At 39.9% G+C, this 19,616-nt stretch overlaps 1 pseudogene; it reads right to left on the reverse strand.

Annotated features, from left to right (window-relative positions):
- Positions 1-9,908: 9,908 nt before the first annotated feature.
- The window catches only part of LOC123171452 (RNA pseudouridine synthase 2, chloroplastic-like), an 80,431-nt pseudogene continuing 70,723 nt past the window's right edge, over positions 9,909-19,616 (reverse strand).

The raw sequence follows: 19,616 nt of genomic DNA on the forward strand, positions 1-19,616 counted from the left end.
ATATCATTCTCATGCTTTTGTATATGCATCATGTTATTTTATCATGGCTCAGCATATTGCATTCAAGTTTAACCGGATTAAATTGAACTTGAACAACTGTTGGCTGAGTCATGGTGCCACCATATCGAAACTGACCAGTGCAACCACGCTTACCTTATGGGAGGTCCTAACTGGGTCTATTGTCGTGCCTCTCACCGGTGCCTCCAACTAGGGAAGGTTATGGGCGTGCTTACCCTGATCAGGTAGGCGCACATAACCTTGTGTGCCCGTAGGTTGGATGATAAGCGCTTTTGTCCCTGTTTGGGACGGACCACGACGGTGGTTGTTGTGTCTTTGGTAGACACAGGGCCACCCAGGACTAGCCCAATGGGGAGTGAGTCGGAGTGGCCGGGAGAGTGTCATGGCAGTAGATCGGTTTTGTCGGAATGCCGTTGGTCCACCCGAATGGGAGTGCGAGGCCATGGGTTCTGTAGTGTGGGTACAGTGTACTAACCTCTGCAGAGTATATATTAAATCTATCGATAGCCGCGCCCGCGGATAAGGGCCCAGTTTGTGTCGGTCCCACCGTGAGTCAACAGTATTAATAATAACTTGATTAATGACAACCCAGGTTCGACGATGAGATAAGTTGGTTGTGATTGCCGTAAAGATCACCGTTTGAGACCAAGTGTTGGTCATGGTTGTAATCGCCGGAATGATCACCGTGGTATCGAGGATACCGAGTTGTTGGATATTCGTGATATTGTGCGAGAATCATGGGTAAAGATCAAGCTCCTTGTGGTCATTTAATGATTACTACGGTATTGTTTATACCAAGCTTGATTTGATCCTGAGATGATCGTATGATGTCCGAGGATGGTAAGTGATGCATGTGATGGTTACGAAGTAACCCGAGCAGAATAAATAGTGCATAAAGTGTCATCATGTTGCATGCTAGTGTCGTCAGATTTATATGCTCATGCCATGCTCATATTGTTCCAGTTGTATCATGTTCATATCGTTGATGCCATGTTATTTCTGATGAGCTCGTGATAATTCCTGCTTAACCTGTAATTGCCATGCTGTTGTTTGTCTTGAATGCTTCTGGTTAATTGTGAGCTTGCAAGTACATTCAATGTACTGACCTGGCGTGTCATGCCAGTTTGCAGGTTGTGCCTGGATTGCTTGCTTGTTTGGTGTTGTTCCTGTGTTCGCAAGCTAGGATAAGCGTTCCAGCCAGAGTCCCTGCGGAGTGGAGTTCACCACCGTTGTCGTTGTTCCGCTGCTAGAAGTTTTTTCGCTGCTTCGAGTTGTTCTACTGCTTGCATAGAGCAACTGAGGATGGCGTAGTGTCGCCGTGCCGATGTTATTCATTGTAATATCGGAGACCTTGTAATCATATTCGTGTAATTATAGAAAGCTGGTTTGTTCTATGCTAAGCAGTGCCGTATTCCAGAAGACTTCTCCTCGATCTCTGGGCTGGAATGCGGGGCGTTCCGGTTTTCTCTGAGCCGGGGTGCCACAGAGAATACCATGTGGAACTTGAGTTCAAATGCTAGGGGATTGTAAGACATCTTACATATTGTATATGTATGTAGCCAGTAGCGTCGGAGAGATAATACGAAAACTTGTTGTTCGACCAATCTCTCGGAGAAGGAGAGGTTGATCACTTCTCTTGGTATGCATGACGAACTTCTGTACTTAATGGTTTCCTTCATTTTCTTACTAGCTAGCGTGTCGAGGGCCTCTCTATACGTATAGTACGTAGCGTCGACCAAGCACGGAGATAAGAGAGGACACTTCTCTCTATTAATTAATTAGCTACCTAACATAATATATGAAACACCTTAATTAACCATACAAAACCCCCAAATCCACCCCCCTTTCGGAAAAAAAACAAAAACCCTAGCCCCTGAACAGCTGACGCGTGGATGCCTATTGGTCCCGGTTGGTGCCATCAACCTGGACCAAAGGTCCTCCTGCCTGGGCTCGCAGCACCGGCCACGTGGAGGCCCATCTGTCCCGGTTTGTATAAGAACCGGGACTAAAGGCCCAGGGCATTAGTAACGACCCTTTAGTCCCGGTTCCCCAATCGGGACAGATGGGCCTTATGAACCGGGACAAATGGCCCTTTTTCTACTAGTGGCACATTGATAATTAGAACAGATTTTGTTGATGACAACACGGTTGAAAGCAAAGGCAGTGCACAACCAATACATATATAGGTCTTTCCACCAGTAATAGGAACGCCTGATCCAGTTCCATCCAACATCCTAATCCAGCACCAAGTTAATTCGTGACTAAGGGCCCGTTCGGTGTCCCTCCGCTCCATGCCTCCACTCCTGGAGCAGACGGAGCTGCAGTTAGAAATCTCAAAGCGGGCAAAAGGGTGCTCCCCAGGTCCGCTGATTTTAAGGAGCCAGTTGATTGCCGAACGGGCCTTAAGTCAAAAACAGCAGAACGGGCCTTAAGTCAAAAACAGCAAACAAAGCGATACTGCACTTCCGCTTCTGTAATTATTATTATCTTGCTAGCAGCAAAGAAATGTAGCTTGGCTCAATTTTCTTTGATCCAAGACCCTTCACATGCCATCACTGCTCCAAGCAAAACACAACATAAATTAGGACGGAGATAATTACGCATCAAAAGATCTAGACAACCAAAAAGGAAAGTAGTTGTACAACAAAAAATCAAATGTTACATGACACTGAAATGCCAAAATGATGCAACTGTTCCAGCAAAAAAAATGTATGAATGTCCCAAACAAACAGTTAGCCCACTAAACATACAAGCTGGTCCCACAAGATTGGATTATACACTTCTCGTGTATAAGAGGAGCATATTCAATTTGATATATCTAAACCAGAAAACAAGCATAAACATAAGCTTGCCACTGTAGGATGTAGGATCTATTATTGAAATATGTGTGAGCAACAACTCACTCAAGCAAGTATCCTCTAACAAAAATACCAAGTATTAAAGATAAGAGACACAATAGTCACATTTCACATGCCTACCGATATCCCTCTAATTTCTCTCCACTATCCCCAATCCTCATTGTCCTTCTCACATGTCTACCCATATCCCTCTAATTTCTCTCCACTATCCCCAATCCCCATTGTCCTTCTCACCTCGCCAATCATGCACCTATGCATAGAGGACACCTGATCCTCCCGTGCAACACCCATATTATTCCCAATGCTTCTCCTCTACGGTAAAATGAACAAACAACTTCTTTTACGACTAGGCAAAAGCAATTTTAGTAGCATCACCCAAGAGTCAACAGGCAAACCTTGCGGAACCATCCTCAATCGCAGGGAATGTGGGAGCCATATCATCATAAAAGGATGGATAGAATGCAGTATATCATATCTTCCAAGCTCATACACTTTACGCAACTTCCCGCACTTAATATCCAAGTAGAGTATAGATTGACCCGCCTGCAAAAGCACAAACTCGGCATTGTTCCCCACTTGGTTTAGATGGACATTCTCATTATGAGATATCCTCAAATTATCAAGCATCTTACGCAAACAAATGGTATCCACTGGCAACCATTTGTCCTTCTTGTGGAACCATATGCCGAGTTGAAGCTCCTTAGCATGGATAAGATATACACCGGAATCATCATTACCCCGTGACATCACAGCGTTTCTCATGCCATACTTCACCACCATGTGTGCGAGCTAACTATGGAGAAACTTGAGGCTGACAAATCCAAGACATGGATGTTGTTCATGGAGGCCATATATATTTTATTGTCGACGACCACAGGTCTTGGTACCCATAGCAAAAAAGGGTGGTGTGTACTTGTGATCGAGGTATGCATGCACCAGACATCGTCTTGTAACACAGATACGTGCATTGTAGATTTTGTGGAATCCCTGGTAGACTCAATCCACACATACAAGTAGGACAAGTTGTTACCTTCTCCTTTGGAAATGAGGTCACTCCAAGTGCAGGTATTGCCATCCTGCAGTTGGTGAGGTGGGAATCGTGGGAAGCTAGGTATTTCTCTATTAGAGCAGAGTGGTTTTTTTTTTTTGCGGGGTATTAGAGCAGAGTGGTTTATGCACTACTTTTGTGTATGTGGATGTCCTGCCGTCATACAAGTGGATGAAAACGTTTCCGTGCCGGCAGTCTGTGATGTAGATATTCTTGCCCTTGTAGGCTTCCAAGCTGATGTTTACTCGGTGAATGACAGTGCTTAGTTTGTGGGACTGTGGCAGCATTGTGATGAAGAGTGGGGGAGTTGGGTCCGACTGATTCAACATGGCGTGGACGTAGAAGCCGAGGAGGCGGGGCGCCTGGAGATTGCGGAACCTGCGGAGGAAGGCGAGGTCCGAGGCGTGGCGGAGCCAGCGCCTGCAGACTAGGGCGGCGCGGACGAGGGTGGTGGGGAAACCGACACGGACTATGATCTCCATGAGGTGATTGTCGGCGTCGAGCACCTCGGAAACAGGGTCGGTCTGCAGCCTCTTGCCATTGGCCCTGAAACAGCAGCAAACACCCAAAGAAAATGCAATCAATTCAATGATTTCTTCAATCAGTGCAGTCATTAGCAAGCATCAACACACAGATACACTAACGCACATCCATCAAGCTTAACATGCACACGCTATTGTACTGTGGCAAACACACACAAAAAAATGGAGAGAGAGATTGGATGGTCTCACCAATGGCAATGGGGAATCTCAGCAGGATCCATCATCTACCGCAGCAAAGGGAATGTTAGGGTTCGATTAGGAGGGGGGAATTGGCTTGGGCTTTCCGCGGGAGGAGAAAAATAGAAAAGAAAAGAAGTTACTCGGAGAGGAAGGAGAAGGGGGTACTCCGACCTCGTCGGTGATCGCCGCGCGGGGGGGGGGGGGGGGGGGGGGGGGGGGGGATCCGGGTCGATTGAGGTCGCCGGCGGTGCCGCTCCACCTTTCTCTCGCGAGCCTTCTTTTGTATATATAGAAAAATGGCTCGTTCGTTGCAACGGGAGAAAAAAATTCATAAGGGCCATGACCACATTTTGCTAGATCACTCTACTTTTCGTGAAATCGTGATTTTTTTTGAAACTAATGGACATTTTTCAAAACTCTTGAACATACCGGAAATCATGAACATTTTTCAAATTCTTGGACATTTTTACAGATTTCGAACATTTTCTAAAATCATCAACATTTTTCGAATTGATGAATATTTTATACTCTTTGCAATAAAAATAAAAATTATGAACATTTTTTAAACATTTTTCTTGAATAGGCGAACATTTCTAGAATCGACGCACATTTTTTTGGAAACTGGTGGAACAATCTTGAAATTCATGAACATTTTTTTGATTTAACGATTTTTTTTTAAAATGCATGATCATTAACGTTTTATGAATCAATAAACTATTTTGTAAGTCACAAACAATTTTTGAATTTTCAGGATAGTTTTCAATTCATGAACTTTTTTGATTGGCAAAATTTTGTTCAATTTCCTTAACATTTTTTAATACATGAACTTTTGTAAAAAGATCATAAATATTTTTGATTTCCCAAACATTTGTTTTCAAAATTGTGAACATTTTTTGAATATGCAAACATTTTTTAAACATGACGGACATTTTCTGAATCCACAAACATTTATGAATTATTAAACATTTTATTTCAAAATTCCCTTTTTTATTTTTTGAGACTTTTTTAAGTACCAAACTATTTAGAAGGAAAACAAAAAAATGAAAAATGAAATTTTAAAAACAGGGCGCCCGGTCATGGGCCGGCCCAAACAGGCGCGCTGTGTCTTCTCCCAGCGCGCAGAGTGCAGTATAGAAGGTTCATACTACATGGGCCGGCCACGGTGATGCTCCTGTGTGAAATATTTTTTATCATTTATAGTGGCATTGGTGGGTAATTTTGCATCTTAGGGGGCAATTTCGATGACGTACCGCCAGAAGCAAGAACCCCTTTATTATTATTATTAGATATAGATTCTTTTTAGAAAATAGATTTCTTATACTCTATAAACTTCTCCCCGGATCCCGTCCGGCCGCCACTCTGAATTGTAACGTTGGCCCATCCAAGTCCAGCCCAATCTTGCCACTAAAGGCCGTGCTTGAAAGTATCCTTCTAATCTTGAGCTCAAATGCTCCTCATGTAAACAGTAAAATCGAAAAAAAAGGAAAACAATCCAAAAAAACTCTGATTTTTTTGTGGCAAACTTTAAGAAATGCTTGAGGTGCATGCAAAATTTCATCACGAAATCACATTGGAGGAAGTTGTGGCAAAAAATATCAAAATCAGAGATACAAAATGCATTTGAAAGTAACATTTTCAGAGCATCGATTTTGTGTTTTTACCACGCCTTACACTGATGCGATTTCATGATGAATTTTTGCGTGCCCTCCAAACATTTCTTACAGTTTGCCACAAAAAATTCAGAATGAAAAAAAAAACAAATTTACTGTTCATCCAGGAGCATTTGAGCTCGAGATTAGAAACTCCAACGTCCGTGTCTGCTCTGCTATTTTTTGCTTTTGCTCAAACAAAAAAGGGTATTTGTTGCTAAGGCCACGTATCCCTGGCAATCACCTCTCAAAAAAACGTATCCCTAGCAATCTAGACTGAAAAAAAGTATCCCCGGCAATCCGTAAGAAAATGTCCAATTGTTCCAGAAAAAAGTGTATGCTACATGGCAAAGTGAGGGACCTTTCTCACGTTTGCCCATGACTGTTTTTTCAACAATTCGTATTTTGTTTTATAAGTTCAGCTAAAAATGATCACAGTTTATTTTCGCAATTTAACCCTTTTACGTAGCGCCGTATAATATAGCTTGCACAAAAAATCCTAGGTGGCAGTACCTCCATACTGTCGACGATGATGCTTTGAGCAAGGTTCACTATGATTACGAGGACTTGACCCTTTTTAAAGTTGTGCAAGTCAGCACCAAATTCCAGCATAATGATCTCTTGTTCCTAATGGATTGGATTACTAGATCCAATTTACAGGGTTCTCTCATAGTATATCTATAACTCTAGTAGACATCCACTACTAACTAGTTTCAACTGCGTTTTCCCCCACTTACTTATAAACACCAAGCGGCGCTTTGGATGTGCCTTTGATATCAGGGAAAGCGTGCACCTAAAAAGATATGTATGCTTCTTTGCACCATGATCTAGAGTACAACTCCCGCCATATCACAGTAACATGACGTGTTGGACATATTTTTAATCAAACTTTGACTATGAATTTAATTTTAATTATTTGGATTGAAAAATTGAATATCACATGTAGACTTAGGCATGGGCATCCTGGCCCGGAAAAACTGGTTCGAGCTAGGTTGGGCTTGGGCTTTATTTTGTAGGCTACAAGATGATTCGAGCCGGGCTCATGCCTCTATTTTTTTGGCCAAGTTTTTCAGGTTTAAGTACTTAAAATCAGCATTCAGGTGAAGTTTTCGGGCCGGCCTTTCAGGTTTTTAGTACTAAAAATTAGAGTTCGGGCTTGTTTTTGGGCCAGGCTTGGGCTTGAGAAAAGTGTAATTTTTGAGCTTTAGGCCAGGCTCAGGCTTGTATTTTGAAGACCATGATTTTCTAAGTTTGGCCCGAAAGATGCTTAGTTTTAATCACATGTATAGATTGTCTTAAAAAGTATTCCTACAATCTTATAATTTTATAGGTTTTATACATATATTAAAATAGGTGTTGGTGGTCAACGATACATTTTGAAGATCATGTCAATATTCAAGCATCATGTTTTCGTCATAGGGGTGGGGTACTTTTTGAGGAAAAAATATGGCACTGCTACTAGTTTTGATGAAAAACTCTAGAAACTATGCAAATGTCCTCCCTTCTTCTAAAATTTGGTAACAACCATACGTTCTAGAAACATATTCGTTAGACAATGTGCACTCAGAGCACTCGGGCTAGATATTTAACCATATAATAAAATGGATCTCCAAACATTCAAATACACTAACACATCGAGTGACACATAATAATCCATACAAATGTGTTTTTATCTTTATTTTTACATTAAAATGCAACAAATTCTTTTCTTATCAAAAGTTAACAACAACTTACATATTTTTCTCCGCAAAATTTTTATAGTTTTAGTTTTGGGAAAATGTAGTAGCAATGATAAATTTCAAAATTATTACATGGAATATGCACACCTCCCTTTGACTAATTATGCTAAATATAACCGAAAATATACCCGTCAAGATTTCCTGCTGAAAAAGTTATAAATAAGTAAAAATTTAAGAATATCAAATTATAGAAAAATGTATTCTATTGTCATGGACTTGTATAAAATATGCATACATATTGATGTCGATAATCGATCAGGTCACATTAAAAAGTTAATTGTATAACAGTTTTGGGGGTTTGATTTTACATTTATATATTACTCTGATTTCAGTTACAACAAAAAAGTTTTGCACTGATTCCTCTCAAAATAAAATATTTACTACTATTTTCACGGGAACACGCATATCCGCTCGAATCTCATGTTTTCGCGTAAAGATTGGGTAGCAAGCGAGGCTAACTGCAAATGGAATATATGTTTTTATAAAATTAGCTTAGTCGGAGAAGTAGAAAAAAAAGATGTGTATGGTTTGTGTCTATTACAATGATCTATAAAAAAATGCAGGTCTAATTGGACTCATAATATTTTATCTATTTGAATATCTCTGCTCATTTCCTGTATTCTGAACACTATCGACTAAAGTTTCTCCTCTGATTTATAGTCCTACATTTTACATATACTCATTACCATATTTTATCTAATTCGTTGCTCAAAAAATTTATCCCATTCCAGTGTTTTTCTCTCATTCATTTGAAACGGGGCCTAGGAAAATCTCGTTAGATGCAGCTGTGATTTTGGTCTGGTTGTACTCACAAAACATAAACTTGTTTCCTAACCCTGGTATAGGGGCTACATTATATCACTACAAGACACATGTAGTCTTTTAAGGGTGTTGTTTGTTTTAATCAATATCAAAGTTAATTTTTTGATTATTGGTTATCAACTAACACACACGGGCATCACACTTTTTTTACGTCCTCACTTTGGAAACGAAATACATGATGCATGCCACAAAAGTATATTGTTGAATTCATATTTGAAAGAAGTTAGTAATGGTATAATTTTTATAGCATATAGATCATATTTCACTTGTCAAATTGTAGACTGAAGATATTTACAGGACTTATAAACCCAAACAGTGGAAGTTTGTTGCATTTAGGGAATAAACATCAAAATATAGAAACAATAATTGTAATGCACGTTTAACAAAATGTTTTTCCTATCTCTATTTCTCAACTACCGATAGGTGCATAATGCACTTTTTTTAGTGTAATGTACATGTGTTTGTTTCATGGGCAATTCATAATTGTTGAGGCTTCTCTTTTGCTTGAGATTTGGAAACACCTTTCTTCTATTTTCTATGTTCTTAAAAAATTATATACAAGTTGCGCCTTCCAAATATTATAGTTGCACTAATAATATACGTGCAGTTCTAATGTTAGGATAAGATTAAGATTGCACAAATTCAAGTTCAGGATCAGCATATATCTTTCACTTGAAATTCAACAAGCAGAAGATCTAAGTCATTTCCATTTCACACACAACATTGTGTTTCAGCATATTTTACATCTTTGTACATCACACAAGAATTGTGCCAAATGCTTTCAAAACATTTCATTAACCATGAGTTTTTCTTAGGTTCCTTAAACATAGAAAATAGTGCTAAAACTATGTTTCCTTGTCTTGTCGAAATTCCTGAAGCTTCTCCTTTGTGGCTTGTTCATCTTCCTTGGTGCAGTCATGTTGTCTCCTTGAACATGTTGAAAAGCTTGACGAACTTTCCATCAGTTTGGCACTCAGAGATGGCACAAGTCCAAAGACCTTCAGGTCAAACATACCAAATCCTAAGCAACACTTTATCTATTCTCCATTTGATTAATCAAACACTCGAGCAACATTGTCACCATCTTGGCCATCACTTGTCGGTGTAACACGGCGCAGTTCATAAGTACCACAGTAAAATCATCTAGAGGGGGACACGAGAATTCAAGTATCTTTCCTGAATGAGGATGCTTGAATTTGAAAATGAAACAATCACCAAAGTCAAATGCAAGAAATTTTATTAAACGAAAAGAGATGCCGGCAAGATGCATCTTGGACAATACCTACCCAAGCAATGCAGCATGGAGACATGGCCTGTCTATCTTTGATATCAGATTTGAAAGATCCCCATGATATTTTGAAGGAGTTCTGGGTCTCAAAAGTGACAATGCCATGCTTTTGGTACCTTCATATGTTTCATCACCAAGTAGGGGGTTTCCTAGATATTTCGCATGTGCTCGGATCTGAAAACCGATAGGTGCAGGATCATTAACAAGATAAAAGAAGCGTTTTTATTTGAGTATAATTTCCCAACATTGAGATGTACATTGTCTACACTTCAAAATTTCAACTATAGCCTAGAATGCTTTTTTAAGCCATAACAAATTCGAAAAAATATTGCAATTGTGATGCCCCCTTCTTCAAATATGAGACAATCGTGTAACGTAATCACCTGGTGAGTGTGCCCTGTCTCCAATCTCCACTCTACCAGTGCAGATCCACCACCACAAAAGACCTTTCTTACTTTGTACCTGTGAAATTTCTTGAAATAGCAGAGAAATAAATTTCTTGTCTGGAAAAAATACCTAAGCAACAAAGCCAGACAACATTTGAAAGTTGCATAAACAATACAATATTACAAAATAAAAAGATTAGGACAGTATTTATGAAGAGAAGTTCTACTCTTGTGCGCACGATATGTATAATTATAGGAAACAGCAAGGTCCAACTTCATGACTCTTTGCCAGCACAGTAATGCTAGGAGCAAGGAGTGGTATCTTGAAATGTCCAGGTCAAAACAGTCAAACGCATTATTATCTAAACCGTTTGAACTAGTTGATCATCGTACCAGTATGACAATGACATCAGGCTGGTTCATCCAGAAGAACTTAGCTTTAGTGACAACAGATAATTTTGACTAGAAAAACTTGGCATTTAAATAGAAAATTGTGAAATATTTAGTTAGAAATGTGACTTTAGTATGTATGCTTGGCTGTCCTAGTAATTAAGTATTTATGTTTAAGCTAAACAACTTTGGAGAAGCAACATCATATATGGAACCACAAAAGAGAAGGCACAAGTCACAAACATGAATCACCTACTAGCAGCATGCTTTGCATATCTATGGTCTGATCCAGGAGCGGCGAGCATACGTATCCGGTTGTTAGGATCACGGGATATAGGCACTTAAATTCTCGCAGAATATGGACTAGGTACACCACAAGTAAGACCGATGTATACCCTGCTTATTGTATGCAGCTTGAATTGTTCTGCTAATTGAGCATGAGAATGCTCATCCTGTCAACAAGGTGATTCCGAGATAAGTCAGTAAACTAACTTACTAAATAAGAGATATCAAAGTTAATATGGTGAACACTAGCAATTTCATTTAAATGCAAGTGCTACAAGAAGCTCTCAATGTTTTGTTTTGGGATAGGACAAACTGGTCAATACCTTAGCTATAACAAGAAGTCCGCTTGTCCCCTTATCAAGCCTATGCACAATACCAGGGCGTACAATACCTTCACGAACATCTGAACTTACTTCACCAATTGCAAATTGGTCAACATCAAATACATCAACGTCATCATCTGAAGATTCAGGGCACTCATCATCAATCGAGTTACGTGCTAAGCAGGTAAAAGTTGAAATCTTGCAGTGGTGAAATATAGCATTGACTAAGGTGCCATTTGCATTCCTTGGTGTTGGGTGAACAACCTATAAGTCAAAATACATACACTGCAAGAATAATTATTCTCCCTATTAGTATAAGGGTTTATAATAAACTAAAAAGAATTGTTGTTAACAGGGCAGTACAACCAACATTAACTCAAATTTCGATGTAATACCAACAAGGAAAACACGTCAATGAACAAGCCTCAAATTTGAAGTAGAGTGATACCTTTCACTATACACTGATTTTACAGATAGCCAGAGACTTCTAATCAACTGTATGTGTGGTTATCTACTTGATATTTTTTTAATCATTATATTTCTCGGTTAACTAGACAACCTCATTAGGCTCAGAGGTCACATGTTGAAGGTCCAACTATGTTGAAAATAGGATGGACAAAAAACCTCATGTGATAAGTTCCTAGGAACAAGGTAACTAGGCAAGTAAATCTTACTCTCCCATATATCACTACAAAAGATAGTGCGTACCATATGAGCCGGTTTGTTCACAACGAGAAGATGCTCATCCTCGTAAACAATGTCCAGTGGAATGTCCTCCGGCTCTGCCTTTGCGCTCAACGGCTGCAGCTCCGACATGGTGCAGCTCACCTTGTCCCATCCCTTCACCGTCTGCGAAACCTACTATGTGCAGAAGCGCAAAACAAGCCAGCTTTAGAGAACCATCAAATGCTACCAACACATATCTACAAGGAAACTTGCACTATTTTTTGTATCAGGCAATGCATTGTCTCCTCAGCTATTTAGCATGAAAAATTCTAGTTTCTGATATTAGTTGTGCTTTTATTTATTTTTTAGAGGAAAAGAGCTCACACCCCGGTTCCATTGCATTACAATGAAACCAAGTTTTTACATATCACCCATTACAGGTCCGTGGAGAAGAGTAGAAAGAACTGCCTCGGCAACACGAGAATGGGAAATGAAGTCTAGCAACCAAAAACACCAACATAAAGAGAAGCATAATAAAATCCTAAACTAGACAGATAGGAACAATTGACAGCGAAGAGAAGCACACAGTCCAGCAGTCCAGTGCAGTGCAGGCATTAGGTCTTCAGGGACGCGCAACCGCTGCAGGTCCAGAGGCAAATCCGGAGCATCTAAACATTTTCCATCCCGGGTGTGGACAAAGCAGCAACGGGGGATCTCAAGCAAGTTGTTCTAGCTTTTTCGTCAGTTATATCTTTTATGTACAGGAGCACTTATTTTAAGCTTGCAACTTAGCAGATGTGAAATGATGACGAAGCTTTCTAATTGAATTCGGTAGTGATAAAATCTAAACTTCCTAGTTGGGAAGCAGATTAGGTTTAGGCAGTGAATCATCTCTTCATGTCATGTCTAATAATTAATGTTTACATGTTCAAACTATGGGAGATTGAAACTAAAACTTATGTAACTATGAGATGAGATTTTTGTATAATGGAGTGAATTATCTTATCTTCCTTACTAAGAGAACATCTCTTAGCTAAGAGAAGAATTTTTTTTGCTTCTTTCTCTTATAATTCAGAAACTATCCTTCTTCTTTTTTGAAAATTCAGCAACCATCTCATATGTGGTTCATTGCTAAGATATGACCATTATAAGTGCTCTTAGATTTCTTGAAACTACTGAATTGTTCTTCTTTCCAATACATATTTGTGACAATCATACATTCTAGAAACCTTTGTCAACATATTTGTTAGACAATGCACTTAGAGCTCGATCTAGATATTTAAAGTTGGATCTGAACGCATGCAAGTACACTAATACATTGAGTGACACATATTAATCCATAGAAGAATGTGATTTTTGTTTGTTGTTTATTTTTGTATAAAAGAGATTCCATGGGATGAATGCCTTTATTATAAAAAATATATTAAGAGAAAATAACATAACTTTTGACGCACAATATGGTTTTAATTTGAAACAAATGTACTAGTAATGTTAAATATACGAACTGTATATTACTCCCTTCGATCCAAAAATCGTGTTGTGGCTTTAGTTCAGCTTTAGTTTAAATTTGAACTAAAGCCACGACACTTTTTTTGGATCGGAGGGAGTAATATTGAGATATATGAATTATGCTAAATACAATAGAAAACATACTTATTGAAAAATCATTTTAACAAAAATAAATCATAAAAGGTAAAAAGGTACTAAGTAGATCTAGCCACCGGATATACATGTTTCTCCAATGGGGAGAAAAAGAATATTTTTTTATCCAAACGGTAGCCGCAGCCACAAGACGAGGTACCGTACTAAGTAAATCTAGTATTTGATAGTTTCTTCTTGGGAATCAAAATTAATCTTCAAAATATTTATTATGAATTAAAATCGGCCGATAAAATGGAAGATGTTATTTCTAACATGTTGCTTTCTTAATTGTATAATACATAATCAAAATATTTAAACATAATCGTATACACGCCTTTTTTACTATAAACAGTAGGGTAAAACCCCACTCCAATTTTTATAAATTAAAAGTACTAACAGAGGTTCTTACATGGGTTGAGCTAAGCCAAAATAAAACAAAAGAAAGGAAGGAAAGAAAGAAAACAGAAGAAAAAAAACTAATCTACAAACTACAAAGGAAAAGATTACAACAGATTATCCAACAAAGATTATATATGACAACATATATGTTTTTTATCATGTATCTCAACATATTCAGCTCCAAAAGATAAGTGTCCTTACATTTCTGAAATGATGGTTGTATTTGCTGGAAAATGAGATTATTTCTGGTTATCCAAATAGCCCAGGAAGCAAGAATGATAATTTCCATGAAAAAGGTACTCCCATCTTGTCCTTGATGTCTTCAAAACCCTCCAAAACAGATATGTTTCTGCTCTAGAGGGACAAAAAGAGCCCAATACCTAGCAGCAAAAGGGCATCCCAAAAACAAATGACGCAGACTATCTTCCCGTTGCCAGTTTAAAATAGCACAATTGTAGGAGTCCAAGTGAAATTTCTTCTGAGAAGGTTTCTTGTGTTAAGTCATCATGCAGAAACATCCGGAGGAGGACCTTGTGTTTAGGCTGACAGGAGTTGTTCCAAATCCATTGGAAATGAAGAGGCGCTATTTTCACATGAATCATGATCATATCTGCTTTGGCAGAGGAGAATTGATCAGTGCCCCAAATATAGCTCCAAGTATCAGTGCAATCCTTGAATCCAGAGTTCTTTAGAACATCACAAAGAGCATCCACTTGTTTGAATTCCTCGTAAGCTTGGACATATAGTGGCAGGCAAAAAAGATCCTCAGGGGATTCACTTTGTAAGACTCCCTCCAAAGTGATTTGAGTATTTCTGGCAAATGAAAACATATGTGGGAAAATGCTATGAAGACTGCTTGAATTCCAAAGATCAGTCCAAAAAAACAGATTTACCATCGTCTCCCACATGACATCTAGCCAATGATTTATAGAACTCCACCGGTTCCAAATTAACCTTCCACCAAAAGGACCCTTGAGTATGATTCACTACAAAAAAAGACACTTCCGTGATGATACGTGTTTGTCACAGTAGGTCGCATTTTTTGTCATGCATGTACATCCATGACAAATTTATGACAGAATCAAGATAGTCATACCTGTGCTGTCGTAGAAGTGTTCCATGACATTACCAAAATTATCATCACGGAAGTGTCCACTTCCATGACGATAAATCGCGCGTCACAGAAGTGCTTTCGTCAAGGATGACCGACACGTGGCATCCACCGTAACGGAACGCCGTTAAGCTATCGGGTCGGGTTTTGGATCCGATAACCCATTAACAGCCCCGACCAATGGGGATTTTCCACGTGTAAAATCATCATTGGCTGGAGGAGACACGTGGCAGGTCCGCGTTGGCACAGGTGTCACTCATCCAATGGGCGAGACGCGCCTATGATATGTTGACACGTGGACCAGCCCATCAAGTTTAAATGGGCCGGCCCAACTGAAGGCCCACAAGATTTTGCGAACCATAATGGGCCGGCCCAGCTAAAGGCCCACGAGATTTTGCGGACCATAATGGGCTGGCCCAGCTAAAGGCCCACAAGATTTTGCAGACCATAATGGGCCGGCCCAGGTAAAGGCCCACAAGATTTTTGTGTGCCATAATGGGCCGGCCCAGGTAAAGGCCCACAAGATTCTTGCGGATCATAATGGGCCAGCCCAGCTAAAGGCCCACGAGATTTCGCCGACATTAATGGGCCGGCCCAGCTGTAGGCCCACAAGATTTTGAGGACCCTAGTAGGCCGGCCCATTAACTGGCTGCCATGTTTTGGGCCAAATGCCGGCCCATATTTGATCCGGTCCATTAATGGTCTGCCACGCTCCGGGCCTAATAGTGGTCCATATGAGATCCGGCCCGTTAAAAGCCTACCACGTTCTGGGCTAAATTACGGCCCAGATCAGGTCCGGCCCTTTAAGAGGCTTTGGGCTCAATTATGGCCCATATCAGATTCGGCCCGTCAACTGGACACTATGCTTTTGGGCCCACTTGCTAAAGGCCCACTTAGTAATTCGGCCTGATATTAGTTTTGGCCTGTTAAGGGCCCGTTTAACATTTCGGCCCTATATTAATTTCGGCCTGTTAAAAGCCCGTCATATAGTTGGGCCTAACTACGGCCCGGTTTGCATCCGGCCTGCTCGCAGCCGATATCTGATTGGGCCAAACAAGGACCGAGACAATTTTGGCCTGTTAAAAGCCCGTGATTTGATTCGCACAATCATGGGCCGGGGTTCATTTCGGGCTGCTGCCGGCCCCTGAGCTATTCGGCACATTTCAGGCCCAACCTACATCGTGATTGCATGACGGCCCGATTATGTACCGTAATTTAACAGTTTGGCCGGTTTACTGCGAAGACAGGATATATACAGTAAAATAACTGCAGCATCGTGAATAAGAAAAAACCTAGACTATACAATAAAGAAATTACGGCATATTACATCCACTGGGCATCAAAGTTCGCCACTATGATAATAAAGCACAAGCAGACAGCAGATTACATACACTGGGCATCAAAGATCGCCACCAATGCAAATAAACACGCCGACAAAATAATATACAAAACCGACAACACTTCAATAGAGTTCAAGAAAGGTTAGCCCTGCTGGGGAGCTACAGCGCAAGCAGCTGAGCAAGATGATGAGACTGCGCTTGTTCAACACTTATATCTTCCTCACTCTGAAAGATAAACAAGCAGACAGATGACAGGTTTTGCACATAAAAGTATCAGTGCTGACAATTCATCACATTTCTTACTGACGAATAAAGTGACACAGTTTAAAATTGCATTAACACAATATGGTATTGTTCAGGTCAAGACATGGCAGGAAATGACATTGTGAAGGAGTTGGCAGCTTCACGACACCACTGGATTATAGACCAAGAACTCATAAGTATCAATGGTTAGTGTGATGTCAATTTATACCATTTCAGATTGGCAAATAAAGAGACGGTTTAAATAATAGTAGAATGATATGACATTGTTCATAGTTAAGACATTGCAGAATATGACCTTGTGCTATAGTGGGTAGGTTCACCACACCACTGGATTACAGATGAAGAACAGAAGCTTACATGCAGTGCAAAAGAAGATCACTTGCTCTGTATAGTTTAATTTACATGGTATGAAGAAGGAACTTGGTTGTACAACTGAAAACTTAAATTGATAAAGGACAAACTTTTGTTTATGAACTACATAATAAACTTTAAACAAGCAATTTGATGCAAACACCAAAAATAAACAGCTATTGCAGTCATGCCTAACCAAATATATACAAGAAAGTTTGAAGGCTTGAGATGGACAAACTTACATTATTGGTGAAGACAGGCTCTATAAAGCCCTTGTCCATGCTGATGGGGGGGCAATTCAAGAAGTTTACCACAGAATCTTCTTCAAAAGCATTGCCTTTATTCTACATTTTGTTAAGAGTAAATATAGATGTGATAATATACAAAAAATGGAGAATATTTAAGATAAAATGAAGAGTGATGCTACATAACCAAGTAGCTATAAATGTAAGTGCAGTGATACAGGAAAAAGGTACAGCCAAGAGCAATGCACAGCTAAACTTCTTCAGTGCCAACCTTATGGTAAGAGTAAATATAGATCTGATGTGTAGAAAATGGAGGGCAAATGAAAATAAGCTGCAGAGTGATGGTACATGAACAACTACCTGTCATTATAAGTACACTGATAAAGGACAACATGTACTTACAAGAATAATGCAGAGCTAAAAAAACATTGGCATTGGATATATTCTACACTAATGTAACCATTCATACAGATCAGATAATTTGGAGCGGACAATTGATAAGCAAGCTATCATGCATACTGATGTCACATAGTGAACCAGGTATGTATGGAAGTACAGTGATACAGGACAACAGGTACTAACAAGAGCAAAGCAGCGGGCAGCATATTTGCGATATCCTGTTGTTCTTGTCAAACCGGAATTCTTCTTCGAGCAGATTTCCTGCAAAAAAGATCCGTAAGGCACATGCGGAAAAGTAGAAGTTCAAATTGTCATGTGATTTCATAGACAGTACCTCATCCTGGGAACGAGACCAGTGCATAACAAGGTTTTTCCATTCAATGTCTTCTAAATTTAGCACAGGAGACTTCACCGAAAATTCGTTTATAGACTTGCCATCAAAGTGTGATTTCCTCAGGTAACACCGATACTGCTGCAATGCTTCCTTGAAAAGCACAAGCAAGCTTTGCTCGTCATGACTATCCAGATTGACCCTCGCCTAGTTACAACAATGTAATGTAAATCATTGATGTGTTCAATCAGCAGAAAACAGGAAAATAATAACCATGAATAATAGCACTTACACGTAAGTTGGACAGGAAGATGTGAAAATGGTGTTTGTCTTCACAATAATCTTCCCATGATGGGAATATATGCACGTAGTCCCTAACAACATTGAAAGCATTGTCTTTTAAACTGGGAATAAATGGAATGGGGTTCCAATCTGCAGGAATTGGCCGTCTCTGCAGTTGGGATAGGTCTTCGGCCGGTGGACTTGCTGTACTTTTTGCTGGAGTGGGATTTTTCTGTGGTACAGCTGGTGCTATGGCAAATGAAATCAGTATACCTTTTGCGGGAGTGCAGGTCCTGTGTGGTGGGGCTAGTGGTGTGGCCAGTGAAGTATGGGTACAGTCTGCTGGAGTCGGTCCTACGTTTTGTGTCAGTGGTTGTACAGCCAATATAAGTGGGGTGCTGTCTGATTTCTCCGGCACCACCACGTTTTTCAAGGACTTTGCTGGTGCTCCTTCAGGTTCGGCAACCACCCTCTTCCTCTTTGATGTCTGATGCACAAGAACAGCATTTGAGTGGAAAGACATGGTATGATGACAGATGGAATATGTATTGATAATGGATGGGCATGGCATCTCGACATATATGATGAGTAAACTAAGCAGATGGCAGTGCAACAAAGTAGAAGAAATGCAAGACAACATATGCAAGATACCCGCAATCAATAAGACATTGCTAAATTAGAACAGGCACCTTGATGGGGGAACATGACAGGCCATCTGCCTTTGACTCCTCGAGGTTAGAATAGTCATTAGGATCATATTCTGAACAAGAATCAACAGGTGGGGAGCGTGTGAGTTTCATTGCATCTAGAATGGCACTCAATGCCTTGGTGCCAATTTTGTAAGTCATTGCAGTGTTTAGCTTCAAGAGTGGACTGCTGTTAGTGCGACACAAAGCAGCTACACAGATCATAGTGTAGATATAACGGGAAAACCTTAAGCATCAGAGTAAAATCAGCAAAGTGGAACTTGCTGGAATATATGTGCTAGTATTGCCGGTACGGCTAGAAAGGCTTCGGATACCAGCTCTCTTCAAGTGAAGGTGCGGTACTGTTAATATC

This window comes from Triticum aestivum, chromosome 7D (genome assembly GCF_018294505.1).
Source record: "Triticum aestivum cultivar Chinese Spring chromosome 7D, IWGSC CS RefSeq v2.1, whole genome shotgun sequence".
NCBI lineage: Eukaryota > Viridiplantae > Streptophyta > Magnoliopsida > Poales > Poaceae > Triticum > Triticum aestivum.